Genomic DNA, 18,707 nt, shown 5'->3' with positions numbered 1-18,707 from the left:
CGCAGGGCCGAGCACCAGCCAGGCTGCCGAGGAGGAGGAGGACGTAAACACCCTAGGGCTTGGTATGGAGGGAGACCTGGTGATAGACTTTGAAGCACTGCACTCCCCACAAATGCCCAGCACACCCCCCTTGCAGTTCTCCCCAGAGAACTCCCCGACAAGGGACCTCCTTCCACCTACACCAGCTCCTGCCACAACCATGGCTTTGGCACCAGTACAACCTGTCCTGGGAGCAGGGGCTCAGGGCCCGGCCAGCACCACACCCCCACCAGTGGCACCCCAGCCCACTCAGCAGGCCGGCAGCAGCAGTACCCGGCGCCGTGCCATCACCACCACTGCTGCACCAGCACGGGAGGGCAGTGTCTTCCTGGGCCTCGAGGGAAAGATGGTCAAGATACAAAGGCAGCAGGCAAAATCCATGATGGCCTGCCAACGCCAGCTCCTGCAGCACAACCTGCAGATGGGAGAAATGGTAAAGGGATTTCAGGCCTTCGTGGATTCAAACAAGGAGGTGGCAGCAGGTTTAGGCAGGCTAACCACTGCCATAACCCAGTTGTGTGGCAGAATGGAGGAGCAGGAGCTGGTGCGCAGGCGGGATGCCCGGGTGCAGAACCGCTGCATGAGCCGCCTTGCTGCGGCAACGGCACAACTCTGCCAGCGCAGCGCAAACATGGAGTCTAGCCTCAGTCAAAATACGGCAGAGCTCACAAGGGGAATGGCCCGCATCACGACTGCAATGGAGGCCATGATCATCTCGAACACTGCCACAAATCCTGCCCTGGACCTGGGGGATGCTGGGGACAGCAGCAGCCGCAGCAGCCCGGCCAGCGCTGCGTCCGAGCCACGCAGGAGCACCAGGCGCTCCGCAGATGCCGCTGGTCATTCAGAGGGGGCTGAGGGACACCCCAGTGGGGCTGCCAAGCGGTCAAAGAAATAGCCTTGCAAGGGCGGGTGAGGCAACCTGGACCTTGGACTTTTGTTTTCTTTTCCATTACACCATTTTTTTGTTGCACATCAGTGCAGTAACTGTGTTGCAACAGTATTAAAAATTGTTTTTTCACAACAACCATTTAGCTGTCTTTGCATCTGTACTCACTCAGAAATAGTTTTCAGTAATCTCCTCACGTCTGTATCTGCCATCACTTGGCGTACACACCCCAGCTGGCTGTGTCAGTGGCACAGCTTCGTCGTCGTCATGCTCCTCGTAGTCAGACAACTCCACCTCAGTGCCCTTCTTCACCGCAAGGTTGTGTAACATTGCACATACAGCTATGATCTTGCAGCAGGTGATGGGGGTATACTGCCTTGCACCTCCACTCTTGTGCAGGCATCTGAATCTACTTTTCCAGATGCCAAAGGTCCGTTCGACAACATTCCTTGTGCGTATATGGGCCCGGTTATACCTCCTTTGGCTGGGTGTGGAGGGGTTGAGGTAGGGGGTGAGTATGAATGAGCGGAGGGCATATGCACTGTCGCCTGGAAAAGAAAGGGGTAACATTACACACATGCATACATGTATTCCACCTAGCTACTATGTGTTATGGGGGTCTGATGATGTGTCTCACCTAGGAGGTATCCTTCACCAAATTCGCCAGCCATCAGCCGTGCATAGATGAAGCTCTGTTGGAAAATATAGGAGTCATGGGTACTCCCTGGAAATTTTGCTACCAGGTCTGTGATGGTGCACTTTGCATTGCAGATCACCTGCACGTTGATGGTGTGTGTAGACTTCCGATTGCGGTATATGTATTCTGTGTCCGCTGGTGGGCAAATCGGAATGTGCGTGCCATCTATGCAACCAATGATTTGGGGAAATTGTGCCATCTGGTAGAAGTCAGCTTTAGTTTGTAGCAGTTCTGCGTAGGTTGCAGGGAAAGAGATGTATTGGTCCATCCTGTGTATCATGGCGTCAAGGAATGTGTGGAAGAACCTTGACAGGCTGCTCTGGCTCACCCCTCCTGCCGCTGCAACTCCACTTTGATAGCTGCCAGACGCTAGCAGGTGTAGGCTGCATAGCACCTGGATGTGCGCAGGGATGGCGTGTGCCCTTGGGGTGTGGTGGTCCAAGAATGGTTTGAGATCCCTGATGAGCTCAAGTATGGTGTCAGAGTCCAGCCTGTATCTCTGTAGGATCTCTGCCTCTGTGAGCATGAACAGGGTTATCCTCTGTCTGTAGACCTGTTCATTTCTTAGCCATTTCCTCTGTCCTTCCTGCTGTAGCCGTAGCCGCCTCGCAATGACATAAAAAGCTGCCATCCTGCAAGTTGCAATGCATTTTGGGGCTGTTTATATGGGTTGGAGTTGGTTACCACCTGATTGTAATCCATGGTAAATACCGAGTGAATTCTACCGATTCTGAGCCGATTTCGGTGTTTCTGTGCCTCCCTACATCTCCCCATCTGTCGGAATCGGGGAATTTCCCGATCGGTGATTCATACGAATACATGGACCGAATCGGCTTCATTCCGAATCCATACCATTTCTCCCATCTGCAGGTTGTGCTGCAGGAGCTGGCGTTGGCAGGCCATCATGGATTTTGCCTGCTGCCTTTGTATCTTGACCATCTTTCCCTCGAGGCCCAGGAAGACACTGCCCTCCCGTGCTGGTGCAGCAGTGGTGGTGATGGCACGGCGCCGGGTACTGCTGCTGCCGGCCTGCTGAGTGGGCTGGGGTGCCACTGGTGGGGGTGTGGTGCTGGCCGGGCCCTGAGCCCCTGCTCCCAGGACAGGTTGTACTGGTGCCAAAGCCATGGTTGTGGCAGGAGCTGGTGTAGGTGGAAGGAGGTCCCTTGTCGGGGAGTTCTCTGGGGAGAACTGCAAGGGGGGTGTGCTGGGCATTTGTGGGGAGTGCATTGCTTCAAAGTCTATCACCAGGTCTCCCTCCATACCAAGCCCTAGGGTGTTTACGTCCTCCTCCTCCTCGGCAGCCTGGCTGGTGCTCGGCCCTGCGAGTGCAGTGTCAGATGGTGCTGCTGCCTCTGTTGACATTGTTTGTCCGCCTGATGGTGCCCCTAGGTACAAAGAAGCATTTGTAAATTGAGTGCCGATGTATTACAGTCAGTACAATTAAAGCATTCCACATGTCCTTGCATCTCCTTAGACTGTGTTCCACTGTTTCCTGTCTTGTGATTCTGCACTGCCATAGTTTGCTAACTTCTGCTGACTACATGTACCATGATGCTTGTCTCTTGTATGTTGGTTACAGTACTGTGCTGGGGTTTGCCTATGCATTGTGTCTAATGGGGAGGTGTCTGGTAGGGTGTGTCATGATGCGCATGCTTCTTACCTGTAGCTGTAGCTCTGGCTGAGCTGTCCAGGGTCCCAATTCCAGTAACACTCTCCCTCTCAATGGTGGTGGAGACCATTTCCTCGAGGTCTGTGAGGGGTGGCGCCGGGTTCCTGCCTCCACCAGTGTCTCCAGCCTGCCTCTGGATCTCTGCCATCTTCCTTTTTGTGAGGCTGCGGATGTCATAGAATCGCTTCTTGAGCTCATCCAGGGACCTGGGGGTGACACCCACAGCATTCACCTTTTGGGCGATTTCGCTCCAGATCCTCCTCTTGGTGCTGTCTGGCACATTGAGGGACAGCTTTCCAAATAGCTGGCGGTGCACCCTCACCACCTCCTCAACCAACACCTGCAGCTCGGTGGTGCTGAACTTAGGCTTCCTCTTCTGGGAGGACTTCTGGCTCTCGCTCTGGTTTGCCATCTTCTTCACTACAGTTCACAACCTCCTACTCCCACTGCTGCTAACTGTGAGTGTTCAGCTCAGGCTGGCTCTCCAGAAACTTCTTAATTAGCTGCACCTGCCAGGGTTGCCACTCCCTGTTTGGGTGGGGGAGGGGGAGCCACCTCATTGGCTGAATCGGCTTTTGCCGAATCGGCTTTTACCGATTCGGATATTACCGAATCGGTTTCTTCAATGCATTCCTATGGGCTTTTTGGCCATGGGTGTGTTTTCATAGCTACGATTCTATAATTGCCGATTCGGATTTTACCGAATCGGCTATTTCCGATTCGGTGTTAGCCGATTCGGCTATTTCCGATTCGGTGTTAGCCGATTCGGTACTTTCCGATTCGGTCCGTGCCGAATCGGAACGTACCGATTCACATTACCGATGCCGACCGAATCGGTATTAATTCGCCTTTTTTTTGCTACATCTCGTTTTCCGATTTCAGAATACCGATTCGGACCGCCTCGGTATTTTGAAATCGGAAAATCCCTTTTACCTACATCGGGCCCTAAGTCTTTTAAAGTTTGCGGGTGGGACTATTGAATATATTATTTTAATGAGTCCATCCATAACAGGTGTAGATTCTCTTCCTGAAATACTTCCTGCCAAATAGCATATGGAGTCTCCAATTTCATTTCCTCTGCATCCAAAAATTGGCCATACCACTTTGAAACTTCTTTGTTTTTTACCCCTACGTCCTGGATAATGGATGCAAAGTCCCATAGCCCACCTGTCTCCTGTGAGATTGTTGAAGACCATGACATGAGATGTATGTATTTGAATGTAGATAATCTGTTACCAGTTTGCGCACTCAACACTTCCAAGAGCAGCAATTCACCTGCTGATATTAATTCCCCCCAATAATACAGCCCAGCTTGCTTCAAAGGCAAAGTCAATCCATTTTTAAGGCATTCCGGTGTCCCTGGGGAATCCCAGATTGGTGCAAATCCTGATTAGTATCCTATGTTTAGCATCTTTCTCACTACACACCAAAGATTTAACGCTGCATTTAGGACTTTCAACTTTACTTTTTTAAAGAACTTTTGATCACTAAATTTATATAAAAAGGCTGTTGTCCCAAACTCGTTAATCATTTCCCCTAGTAAGACTCCAGAGGTAGATGAATCAGGCTCCCCAATAAGCTTTCAAAAGATGTTTAATTGAAATGTCATTCAGTAAAGGTTGAGGTCTGGCAGGGCCAATCAACCCTTCTGAAGCAGACACCTCAACTTTTTCCAGGAAAGTTGTATCCCACAGGAAGGCCAGATAAAACTGGTTATTTTTCCTTGTATTTTGTTAATTATATCCTTGGGAAATTTCAGTGGGATACAATTATATAAATATGTCAGTTTTGGCAAGATTAACATTGTTACCATGTTTTACCCTCCCATAGATAGTTAATGCAAGGTTCTTCCATCTAGACAGGGACCTATCAACCTTCTTAGACACCCTGTTTAGATTAGGCAATGGGATCCCATTAATTTGATTATTTTATCTCATCACACACTCTGCCTCTCCAACCCTCCAAGTTCCAAACCATCACTAGCAGTATTCACTAAATATCCGGAGACTTCCCCAAATTCTTTCATTAACTGCTCCACCCTAGATGGTGTTTGGGATGGATCTGAGGTATAAATTATCAAGTCATCCGCAAATAGGGACCGATTTCTTAATACTGAATTTTACAGATTCGGTATTAAGAAATCGGCATTTCAGATGTAGGTAAAAATTCAGTAAAAAATACTAAATTCTTAATATTCCTTATTACCTAATCGGTAATTGAGATTCGGTAATAAGGAATACCTACCCATTCATTCCTATGGGCTTGGAGGACCATAAGAATGAATGTGAAGACATTCAGCATTACCGATCCGGTATTACCGAATCGGTAATACCGGGAGGTATTTGAAGAGTGCCGGGGTGTCCAAAGGAAACCCTGTTGCACCCCTGAAATGCACATGTGGCGCACATACGTGCCCTAAGGGCATGGATGTGTGTCACATGGCACTTCTAAAAAAGCAAGAAAGTGCTTTTTTAAAGGAATTCGGTAATTACCACCAACTTGAAGTTGGAAGTAATGGATGTATGATGATATATCGCCAACCATAACAACGCATGCAATTACCACACAGTTTTTAAAACGTCAAAGGCATTACATTGCACACATTTACTGCCCATGCTGTTGCCACGCGATTGTAGTGTCTCTGCTGCTTTGGAGCATTACAATGCAGGCCACCAAATCACCTGCTGTTACATTGTTCTTTGCACTGAGAGAGTGCAGGAAGATAGCAGAGGTAGGTTGCATGGACCTGCTCACACTAGGTGTGGTGTGTCGGTGGCACGGGGCCCAGTGTGACAAGCTGCAAGCGGAGTAGCTGCGGCAGTGTGAGCGTGCTTACACCCGTGGCCGAGGGCAGCTCAGTGCGCGATTAAGGTATGTAGCAGGGGCACCCAAGAGCCAGAAGAACGGCCCCGGGGCAAGGAAAGGAAGGCACGGGGCAGGGCACCAAGCATCACCCTACGCTTCAGCTTATAGTGGGGAGGGGAGGGCATGCACGCGGTAAAAATGCTGACTGCAGGCAAAGAGAACGTCGAGGTCGTGTCAGCGTATGAAGAACAAAGCAGTAAGAGAACCTTTTTGTGCATTCAAAGTTTCAGTTGGACACACATTTCTGTTGATACACTTCCAGACTTCAGTGATTACAAGCTGATTTGGAGATAAGTAAGACTGAATTTGTTTTCCACGTTCTCTGCTGCTTTCACAGCATAAACAGCAATTTAGAAAAGGACTGTCTCTATAGGCCGAGAAAATTCCATTATCTCCTGGAAACAATAAAAAATATTCATATTATTCAGTTCATTTTATGTAGCTCAGAAGCAAAAGACGGGGTCAAACTGCCGAGTTTTGACCCCAAGTAAACGAAGTGTATCGTTTGATTAATTAAACATTTACACAAATTAAGACATTTTGCAAATATTCAGACAGATTGCACATGTGTTTGGCATGTTAAAGTGCTCTCCGAATTAAGCTAGTGATTTAAAAAAACAACGTCTGAGCTGCAGGCATGAACAAATCTGCATATCAACTGAAGTTGCTCTCTGTGAAGCATGCAATTAGAGCTTGTTGACAGGACATGTGTGATGATAAAAGAAATGTGACTTCTGCTAGGCGGCAGCATCCCTTTTCAGCATTTTCACAAATAAAATGCACAACTGTTCCGGATAGAATGAGAATAGCTGGACTCAATTATTTAAAACATTTCTGGCAGCCTTTTTGCATTGTCAGTACTTGTTTTGTCATCCTTTTTGAAAAACTTTTTTTTACTATCAAAGAGCACACCTTGTCAAGGTAGTCCCTGGCACCGAAGGGAACTACTGTGTGTGTGGACCGCTCCATGCAGAAACTAACGCTTTGATCGCTGAAAAATTGGTGGAGCGAATAACAACTAACATCTCCATAAAACGGGGCTCCCTACCCAGGGATAAACTGAAGTGCATTATTGGTGCACTATGCAATGGGAAAACAACACCCGGCCATTCATCCTAGGGTTTGGGCCGACCTGCTAGTAAGTATATCACGATTCAGAAAAGGGGGTGGTGATGGACAGAGTATCTGAATTAAGCAGAACACTCCTACCCAGTCAACAGATCAGGGCTTGATCCATCAATGTTTTTTAGCTCACTGCACCATCCCGGCTCAGAACCCGGCTACATGCAAATTAGTCTGTCCCAGGCCCAGTGCATCATGGGAACAGGGCAGACCAAACTACCAAGCCAATTCTTTTACTGGATGACGGCTGTAATGCCAGAAACTGGTCCCCGGAAGCTTGTTTCCTTCCCATTGCAAGAATTGGCTTGGTAGTTTGGTTTGCCGTGTTCCCATGATGCACTGGGACAGGGACAGACTAATTTGAACATAGCCAGGTTCTGAGCTGGGATGGTGCAGTGAGCTAAAAAACGGTGATGGATCAAGCCCTGATCTCTTGACTGGGTAGGAGTATTCTGCTTAATTCAAAAACTCTGTCCATCACCACCCCCTTTTCTGAATCGTTTTGTCCACCATAAGCGTGGAAGGGTATACTCAGATGTGAGTCCCTTGCTCATTGCACCATCAGGATTCAAGCAAGCCGGGCCGATTACGGCTGTAATGCCAGAAACCGGTCCCCGGAAGCTACTTTCCTTCCCAGTGAAAGAATTGGCTTGGTAGTTTGGTTTGCCCTGTTCCCATGATGCACTGGGACAGGGACAGACTAATTAGCATGTAGCCAGGTTCTGATCTGGGATGGTGCAGTGAGCTAAAAAACGGTGATGGATCAAGCCCTGATCTCTTGACTGGGTAGGAGTATTCTGCTTAATTCAGCAACTCTCTCCATCACCACCCCCTTTTCTGAATCGTTTTGTCCACCATAAGCGTGGAAGGGTATACTCAGATGTGAGTCCCTTGCTCATTGCACCATCAGGATTCAAGCAAGCCGGGCCGATGACGGCTGTAATGCCAGAAACCGGTCCCCGGAAGCTACTTTCCTTCCCAGTGAAAGAATTGGCTTGGTAGTTTGGTTTGCCCTGTTCCCATGATGCACTGAGACAGGGACAGACTAATTTGCATGTAGCCAGGTTCTGAGCTGGGATGGTGCAAAGAGCTAAAAAACGGTGATGGATCAAGCCCTGATCTCTTGACTGGGTAGGAGTATTCTGCTTAATTCAGAAACTCTGTCCATCACCACCCCCTTTTCTGAATCGTTTTGTCCACCATAAGCGTGGAAGGGTATCCTCAGATGTGAGTCCCTTGCTCATTGCACCATCAGGATTCAAGCAAGCCGGGCCGATGACGGCTGCAATGCCAGAAACCGGTCCCCGGAAGCTTGTTTCCTTCCCAGTGAAAGAATTGGCTTGGTAGTTTGGTTTGCCCTGTTCCCATGATGCACTGGGACAGGGACAGACTAATTTGCATGTAGCCAGGTTCTGAGCTGGGATGGTGCAGTGAGCTAAAAAACGGTGATGGATCAAGTCCTGATCTCTTGACTGGGTAGGAGTATTCTGCTTAATTCAGAAACTCTGTCCATCACCACCCCCTTTTCTGAATAGTAATTATATCACTGCAAACACCAAGGCACCGCTAAAGCAGCAAGAAGTAAATGCGCGATGAGATAGATGCGGGGAAAGCTCTATTGTTTTCAAAGAAAACATTACTATGCTGTTGACCCTTCGGCTTTGAACCGTTGACTGATTCAGACGTACCCTATCAGCAAAAACGTTGCAGTCTAAATATTAAGTGACTAGAAAAACTTTCTGAACACTAAATATAGCTGCCATTTTAAAATTGGTGGAGCAAATAACAATGAACATCTCCATAAAACGGGGCGCCCTCCCAGGGATAAACGGAAGTGCACGGAGGTGTGCGTGTGCAGTAACAGTGGAGCGCCTCAGAGGGCCATCCATCAGGCAGTCATCCTCAATTTTGGCCATCCATCCATTCATTCATACACCCATCATGCATCTTTCCACACTTTTATCCATCGATCATGCATCCATCCACAATTTTGGCCATTCATCCATCCACCCATCCACAATTTTGGCCATCCATCCACCCATCCATCCATCCATCCATCCATCCATCCATCCATCCATCCATCCATCCATCCATCCATCCATCCATCCATCCATCCATCCATCCATCCATCCATCCATCCATCATGCATCCATACTTTTAACAGCATTGTTATAAAATAACATCCATCCATCCAACTATCATGCACCCATCATGCACCCATCCACAATTTTGGACAATTTTTATAAGCCGCTATTGCACAAAAAATTAGACAGCCTGTACCAAAAAATGAGACACTCCGCACATCTTACATGGAGTGCACAGTATTCCTTGGTTCTTGACCCCTCTCCCCCTGAAGTGGCATAACACAAAATGAAGGCGGGCAGAAGCGCTACAATGCGTTGTTGGCAATCTTTTAGTACGTGCTTCCCTTTTTTTTGGTGTTGGCAAGTTGGCAATGTTTTTGTAAGTGCTTCACGTTTTTTTTAAGTGCTTCATCTGTCATATCATCAATCTCTTTTTAAGTGCTTCACGTTTTTTGTAAATGCTTTATAATCGTGTTGTCGTCGATATCCTGCCCTCTCCCACTGAAGTGGCATAACACAAAAAAGGAAGGCGGGCAGAAGCGCTAAGAAGGCGTTGACAATATTTTTGTAAGTGTTTTATCATAGCGTTGTCATCGCTAGAGATGTAATCGCTTGCGATGTAAATGTCTCACCGTTACCGACCAGGATTTAGCCACCTTCATAGAGCCCATAGTGCTATTTTACTGCAGGAGGGGAGTGAGTGGTTAAGTATTATGTGGTTGTCTTTCCTCAGGAGATGCACCAGAGGTTTGATATAAATAGCAAAGAGGAAGGGGGACAACGGGCAACCCTGCCTTGTACCTCTTAATATCTTAAAACTCTTTGTCTGGGTGTCATTTACTAGGATCTTAGCTGTGGGACATTCATATAATTGTTTTAATGCCATAATATAGCCTGTTGGTACAAAAGGGGGTGGTGATGGATGGATGGTCAAGGCTTATTTGCATATGGCCATGTCTGAACTGGGGTGGCGCAGTGAGCAAAAAAACGATGGATTTAGGCCCAGATCTCTGTACTGGGGTGAATGAATAACATTGTTCTGCATTCTCTCCATCAACTGTTGTTTTTGCATTTGTCATCTCGAGTGGGACGGGTATGCTCAGACGTGAGTCCCGTGCTCTCCACACCACTGGAGCCAAGCTATCCTGCCTGAAGACGGCTGATAGCCAGAAACCGGTCCTAGGATGCTTGATTCCGGTCCAGGAAAGACATTGCTTGGCAGTTCGGGCTGGACTGTTCCCATGAGGCACAGGGTCAAGGCTGATTTGCATATGGCCATGTGTGAACTGCTGTGGTGTGGTGAACAAAATAATGATGGGTTTAGGCCAGATCTCTGCACTGGGGTGAATGTATGACATTGTTCTGTATTCTGTCCATCAACTGTTGTTTTGCATTTGTCACCCCGAGTGGGACTTGTATGCTCAGACGTGAGTCCCGTGCTCTCGTCACCACTGGAGTCAAGCTATCCTGGCTGAAGACGGCTGATAGCCAGAAACCGGTCCTAGGATGCTTGATTCCGGTCCAGGAAAGACATGGCTTGGCAGTTCGGGCTGGACTGTTCCCATGAGGCGCATGGTCAAGGCTGATTTGCATATGACCATGTCTGATCTGGGGTGGTGTGGTGAGCAAAAAAACGATGGATTTAGGCCCAGATATCTGTACTGGGGTAATGTATGACAATGTTCTGCATTCTGTCCATCAACTGTTGTTTTTGCATAATATAGCCTGTATCAAAACGCATTGATTCCAAAATCGCCGAGAGGAAGGTCCAACTAATACAATCAAATGCCTTAGCGGCATCAATGGTAATTACCACCAAGTAGATCGAGCGTGCAATCGCTAGATCTATAGTCCCAATCAAAGACAGTGTTAGTTCTTGACTTTTTGGGATAAATCCCTTCCCTTTGTACGTATTAGTTGAGGGGCTACCTGTGATATTCTTCCTACCAAAATACCTGTATAGATTATATAGTCAACATTTAACAGGCAGAAGGGCCGGTTTGAATCTGCACTCCTCGGTTCCTTTGCAGATTTAAGGATCAAGGTTATTGTAGCTTCACTCCATGAACTGGGAATCTGCTCTTCCCCTTTATAAACAACAATAATTGCATTTCTGGAACTATTTCATCTGTGATTAATTTATATAGCTCTACTGGCAGTGAATCCGGGCCTGCTGCCTTCCCGTTCTTTAGATGCACAAGTTGCTCTCGTATTTCCCCCTAGGTGATTGCAGCATCCATTATCTTCCTACCTTCTGTTGTAAGCACTGGAAGTCCTAACTTTTCCAGCCAACACTTTAGTGTCTTCTCATCTGATTGTACATCCTCTGTGTATAATTCAGAGAAGAATGAGACCAGGCAAGCCTGCATCTCCTCTTCCTTATTTGAAATCTCACCCTGAGTGTTAATAATGAGTTCTCCAATATGATTATGTGAACTCTCAGCCCTTGACTTCCAAGCTAACATTGCTCCTGCCTTTTCTCCATACTCAAATTGTTTCATATGTCCCGCTGCCCACTTCTCACAGCACTTTGCTTCTAGATTAATCTTATAATTTAGTCTTGCCTCCTCCAGTTGTTTTGTTACAATCGTAACATCTTGGGTGTAATTTAGCCTCTAGCATCCCCACTTTTTCCTCTAAACTTTTTAATTCTACTCTATTGAGCTTGTTCTTATGGGTAAGCTGACTTTATAGGACTCCTCGTATATATGCCTTACAGACATCCCAGATTATTCCTATAGGGGCTGAGTGTTCTTTTTCTCAAGAGGATAGACACATCTAAGTTTAACACAATGGATCTTTTCAAAGTCCATCTCACATTATGGCTTGCTCTCACCCCGATTAATGTTACACAGACCGGACTGTGATCCGAAATGTGGTCAGGCAATATATTGACCTCTTTTAATCTCCTAGCCCAAATGCTATCCTCTAATAAGTAATCAAGCCTGGAGAAATGATTATATTTTTTGCTATGAAAGGTATATCCCCGTGTTTGCCCTCTTATATATCTCCATGTATCAATCAAGCCCATCTCATATAGCATATGTTTCAAAACCTGCCTTGTCCTTGGTGCTTGAACCTGGCCTCCCCTCCTACTGGTAGATCTATCTAAGGTAGGATCTACTAAAGTATTGAAATCACCCCCAATAACTATGGGGGTAGTTACTCCAGCAAGTGTCAGTTGTGAATCTACAATTCTATACCTGAACATCCAAGAGTTGCTAAGACCCACCTCCCAGAACTGTCTGTTTTAGAGGTGAATAACTCAACTCCCGAACCCCTCCTGATTAATACCGCCACCCCTTTACAATATTCTACTTGGTCAGAGGCAGCGTAACTCTCTATCCACCTTACGTTTGTATAGAGATCTCTGATTTCGCCTGCAGCAAGTGGGTTTCTTGCAGGATGGCTACCTGTGCTTTAGATTCATCTAAGTATTTCATCATCATCAACCTCTGCCTAGTTTTTGATCTAAGAACATTTGCATTCCAGGTCAACACCGAGAATACGTTATGAGTTCCTCCCAACTATCCAGGATTTATTTTCCATACTGGCCCAAGGCAGAGTTAGTAAAACTGATCCTGAGGACTTATTTCTTTTATTTTTTCCCATTGCTCCTCACCCTGTGCCCTACCCCTAACTCAGTCCACCCTCTCCTACTCTTGGGAACCCTCCCTTGATTTCCAGGCACATATATGCCTATTTGGATCACCAGAGAGGAGGAGTTGTATCTATTAATAAATAAAAGTACTTCACCCCCATACTTATTCAAACATCTCTGTGTTTGTGTATTTTCTTAGCTTATGATATATATTTATTCTTAAATCAGAGGATTATACCCTTCAGGATATTCCCCTTTTCTTTATAGTATCAATTACATTGCCTCTTCCACTGCCCGAAGGTTCCGCATCTGGTTGTCCCACATGACATGAAGTATCGCCAGGAATTTCAGTTGGGCTTTGGCTCCAAGTTTGTTTAGCTCATATAGCTCAACCGACCCCTGTCCCCACCACATCTTCAACAAAGCAGACTCCATCGTCGCACCCCACCTCCGTGATGTCATCAACTGCTCGTTCAACTCTGCCACCTTCCCAGACAGCTGGAAACACGCCAAACTCAGCGCCCTCTTGAAGAAACCCACAGCAGACCCCTCCGAACTTAAAAACTACCGACCCATATCCCTCCTCCCCTTCCCCGCCAAAGTCATCAGTCCGGATTTCGAGCCAAACACAGCACCGTAACCGCCCTCATTGCAGCAACAGATGACATTCGAACACTTCTGGATAACGGAGAAAGAGTGGCCCTCATTCTTCTCGACCTCTCGGCCGCTTTCGACACAGTCTGCCACAGCACCCTTATACAACGCCTCAGCAACGTCGGCATACACCTTGGACTGGATCATCTCATTCCTCGCCGGGAGAACTCAAAGAGTCTGACTTCCCCCATTCATCTCAGAGGCCACTGAAGTCATCTGTGGAGTACCACAAGGATCATCACTCAGTCCCACCCTCTTCAACGTTTACATGAGTCCACTCGCCTCCATAGCGCGTCAACACAACCTCAACATCATCTCTTACGCCGACGACACCCAATTAATCCTTTCCCTCACCGAAGACCCTAACACCGTCAAAACCAATCTTCACGAAGGCATGAAAGAAGTAGCCGAATGGATGAAACATAGCCGCCTAAAACTCAACTCAGACAAAACTGAAGTGCTCATCCTAGGATCCTCCCCCTCTGCCGGGAAGACTCTTGGTGGCCTTCCGCTCTGGGCACAGCACCCACATCCACAGACCACGCACGCAACCTGGGCTTCATCCTAGATTCCTCTCTCTCGATGTCCGGACAAGTCAACGCAGTCTCATCCTCCTGCTTCAACGTACTTCGTATTCTCAAAAAGATCTTCCGCTGGATCCCTCTCGAAACAAGAAAGACTGTCACCCACGCACTGGTCACGAGTCGACTGGATTATGGTAACACACTATACGCAGGAATCACTGCAAAACTACAGAAAAAACTCCAACGCATCCGAAACGCATCAGCGAGACTCATATTGGACATCCCTCGCCAAGATCACATCACCGGACACCTAAAAGACCTCCACTGGCTTCCCGTCAACAAGAGAATTACATTCCGTCTTCTCACCCACGCACACAAGACCCTCTACAAACTAGGACCCGAATGCCTCAACACTCGACTGTCCCTCTACACACCCACCCGCCAACTTATATCGTCCAACCAAGCCCTCGCAGCAGTCCTGCGCATTCGAAAATCCACCATGGGTGGCAGATCCTTCTCCTTCCTGGCGGCCAAGACCTGGAACTCACTCCCTACTCACCTCCGCCTTACTCAAAACCACATCTCCTTCAGAAAAGAACTCAAAACCTGGCTATGCGACAAAAACTGATCCCCCCTTCCCCAACCGCCTTGAGACCCTCTGGGTGAGTAGTGCGCTATACAAATCCCTGAACTTGAACTTGAACTATCATTTTACCTAACTCCCATTGTTTCTGTCTGTAGCTCTGCACATATCGGATCTGATAGAGAAAGTATAATTCTGGAATGTATATGGTCTATTTCTCAAGGCAGCTGTTAAGATTGTTTTCTTTTACTGTATATGAAAGAAAGTTTACAAGAATTTTCCTTGACTTCTGTCTCCGCATATTCCATCTGAAAGGGTCTCATGGAACACGTTGTATCTCACTATCCATATTGATATCTGGCCTATCTTTCAACAAAGTCTCTCTTAACAACTTAATTACAAAGGTCTTAATGTTGGTCCCTTTCTCAGCCTCTGGGATGTTCAGGACTCTCAAATTATTTCTCCTAGAGTGGTTCTCAAATCTTTCCAGATCTTCACTGAGTCCGATATTCTCCTTGTCCAATGCTCCCAGCCCATCAGTATTTTTTGTGATGTTTTTCCTCATCAGCCTTTCCTCCTCCTCCTATGTGTTTGTCCATGCTGCCACACCCTCTAGTTTCTGTGCCAAAGCAGTGCCGGAGGCTTGTATATCTGCTTGGTTGGCTTCTAATGTTTTAAACCTACTTCTGATCTCCTCTTTTAAGCCAAGGAGTATGGAGGCCAAAGGGGTTTTAAAATGTAGATGTGAACCCTCTGTCTCTGTCACAGGGTAGTCCACCTGTGCCGGCCCTCCCTCGCCATTGACCTCATCTCTTACTTCCAAGGCACTGAACCTGTTTAGTGTTGAGAAGTCTCCCAAGTTGATACTCCACAACCACTAGTCACCTCAATGCCACCCGCAGCTACCCAGGCTATGTTAGCCTCTGCTGGGACCTCTCCCTTCTCTGGCTCCTTTTGGGACATAGTTGCTGGTTTCTCACTATCAGCCCCTAATGCTGTTGTATGGGACACAACCTTATAAAAGGTTTTAAGGGAGAGGGGGGCCCTAACCTGGGGGGCCAAGATTATTATTATTATTATTATTATTATTATTATTTAGTATTTTGTAGAGCTCGCAGCTACCTCCGACGGAGGTGTCCCGGCGCTGAATACATTATCTCAGGAGGGTCAGGGGAGTGTGAAGGGAGGAGAAGGAGTTAGATCTGAAAAAAAACCAGGTCTTTCGTTTTTCCCGGAACAGGGGTTCTGACGTCAGAAATCTTAACTCTGTGGGCAGCTGATTCCAGAGTTTCGAAGTAGCAACTGCAAGGGCCCTACCTCCCATGCGTATGAGACGAAAACGGGGGCAAATCATGAGGCGGAGATGCTTAGATCGGAGGTTTCGTGGTGCTAAAGAGAACCTCATTCTGCGACGTAGGTATATGGGGCCTCGGTCATTGAGAGCTCTAAAAGCCAGAGTTAAGGCTTTAAATTGGATGCGCAGTCTTATTGGGAGCCAGTGAAGTTTGATCAAGTGGGGTGAAATGGGGTGACGGTATGGGATATTGCAAATCAACCTGGCCGCCGCGTTCTGGACTCTCTGTAGTTGGTTAATGAGGTAGGTAGGAGCACCTGCATACAAGCTGTTAGCGTAGTTCAGGTGGGAGGTGATGAGGGCGTGGACTACTGTTTTTCAAGAGATTAGCGGTAGATAGGGATGATTTTTTTTAGCATTCGTAGCTTCCCGAAACAGGCTGAGGTGACTTTGTTGATTTGGGTTTTACAAGAAAGGGAGGTGTCAAATTGAAAGCCTAGGTTTCGGGTGGCTTGGACTGGTTCCGGAGGAGGGCTGAGTTCAGCAGGCCACCAAAGATTGGAAGGTAAGGGTGATTTCTGGTTAAAAAATAAGACTTAAGTCTTATCTGTATTGAGCTTTAGGTTGTTCGTAGACATCCAGGAGGCGATGTTCAGCATGCAATGGCGAAAGTTGTCGAATGATTTTTCAGAGTGGTCTTTGAAGGAGAACACCAGTTGGGTGTCGTCGGCGTAAAAGGTTACTTTAACGCCACAGGATTCGGCCACTTTTGCCAGTGGTTTGAGGTACACATTGAAAAGGAGCTGGCTGAGGGAGGAACCCTGTGGGACTCCCCAGATCAGTGATTTTTTGGAGGAAAGAAAGGATCCCAGCATCACTTGTTGGGTTCTGTTCGTGAGAAAAGATTTTACCCATGAGAGGGGAGGTCCGCTGATACCTATCTCTTGCAGGCGAGCCAGTAGTTTGTCATGAGAGATGGTGTCAAATGCCGCGGATAGGTCGAGGAGGACCAACATGGCCTCTTCTCCCCTATCCGTGCATTCTCGGATTGACTCGGATACCTCGAGTACCGCTGACTCAGTACTATAGTCCAGTCTGAAGCCTGATTGAGTGTCGTGGAACAGAGAGTTAGATTCTAGGTAGCACGATAGTTGTTTCTGAACAGCTTTCTCAAGAACTTTTGCGGGTTTGGGCAAAAGTGAGATCGGTCGATAGTTGCTTAGACAGTAGGGATCAATGCCTGCTTTTTTTTGAATTGGGATTAGCAATGCGTGTTTCCAGGCAGAGGGGACGACACCAGTGTTTAAGGAGGAATTCCAGATTTCAAGTAGGGGATTAATGATTAGGGGGCAATTTCGTTCATGATTAAGGCCGGTGCTGGATCCAGGGGAGAGCCTGATTTACATTCCAAAAATAATTTCATGGCATTTTCCTTAGTAAGTGGTTGGAATGCTGTGAAGGTGTGTTTGCAGTTAGTGGCAAGGTCGTCGGTAGTATTAGTACCGCTCTGGAGGATAGTGGCCGCAATGTTGGCTATTTTTTCTTCAAAGAAGTTTGATAGGTTTTCACTCAGTGCTTGGGACATAGGTACTGGGCTGGACAATGCACTGGGGTGGGTGAAGTCTTTCACTATATTAAAAAGGGCCTTGGTCAAGTTTTTTGCTTTGGAAATAGAATCTGAAAAATAGATGCTCATGGAGTGGCGTTTGAGTTGGCGAAACTCTTTAAGGCCTTGTCGGTAAAGTGCCTTATTGGCTAAGTGATTATTTTCCCCTTCCCTGTGGACTCTTTCCTGATTGCCTTACTAACTTCCCTGCCCTTTATTAATTTTGTATGGCCAGCCGTGTCAATAGCGAACTTGCTTGGGGCCTCTGAAACTGAAGGCAATTGTAAATCAGAACTTACCCCTGATTTTCCAACAGCGCGGTTACGCAGGGTGTACCTAGATATCTTGTCTGGCAGGGTACCTGATTTTGCCAATGACAATGTACTTTTCTCCATATGATCACTCCACTGTACTTGGGAATCTCCTTGTCCTCTATTTCACCCCATACAATTTTTGTTTGTAGGCTGAGAGGCTACTGCACTACTTGTGTCCAGAACTACTTTTGTGCTACACTCTCCATCCTTTGCACCTCTTCCTTCCAGACAGCCTGTGCTGCCTCTGCTGCTACGCTAAAGGGCTTGCTCCGCCCATGAGCGCCGCAGCTCTCCCCCACGTCAGGGCTACGCTCCTGGCTCGAAGCGGCCACAACGATCCTTGCTGCTCCCGGATCAGCACAGAATAGATCCCGCAAAATACCGGCACAACTTAACAAAAGCGAGGCGGTTGATTTTGCCGTTTCCGGGGAGGAAGCAGTATGCGTACACACCCATCCTCCTCATCTCGTCTCTCCGGCGGTCCGCAGCCATTTACCTTGCGGCAGCCATGTTCCCTTTCAGTAAATCTTCTTTCATAGAAGAGGCAATGACATCTTCCTACACATAAACAATCCTTCTCAGCGCTCAGACACCCTTGCTCAATGGTGCAAGGTTGCCTGCGCTGGCGCCAGGTTGCTAAACTTAGTGATATCGCGGGGGGAAATGCAAGGCTGCATCACATTCTTGTAAATATGGTGCAGCCTTGCATTTCAGAGTGGTGGAGAGAGGTGTTAAGCCAGGAAGCCTAACACCTCTCTTCACCACT

This window comes from Lissotriton vulgaris, chromosome 7 (genome assembly GCF_964263255.1).
Source record: "Lissotriton vulgaris chromosome 7, aLisVul1.2, whole genome shotgun sequence".
In the NCBI taxonomy this organism is placed as follows: domain Eukaryota; kingdom Metazoa; phylum Chordata; class Amphibia; order Caudata; family Salamandridae; genus Lissotriton; species Lissotriton vulgaris.
This window is presented reverse-complemented; position numbering follows the sequence as displayed.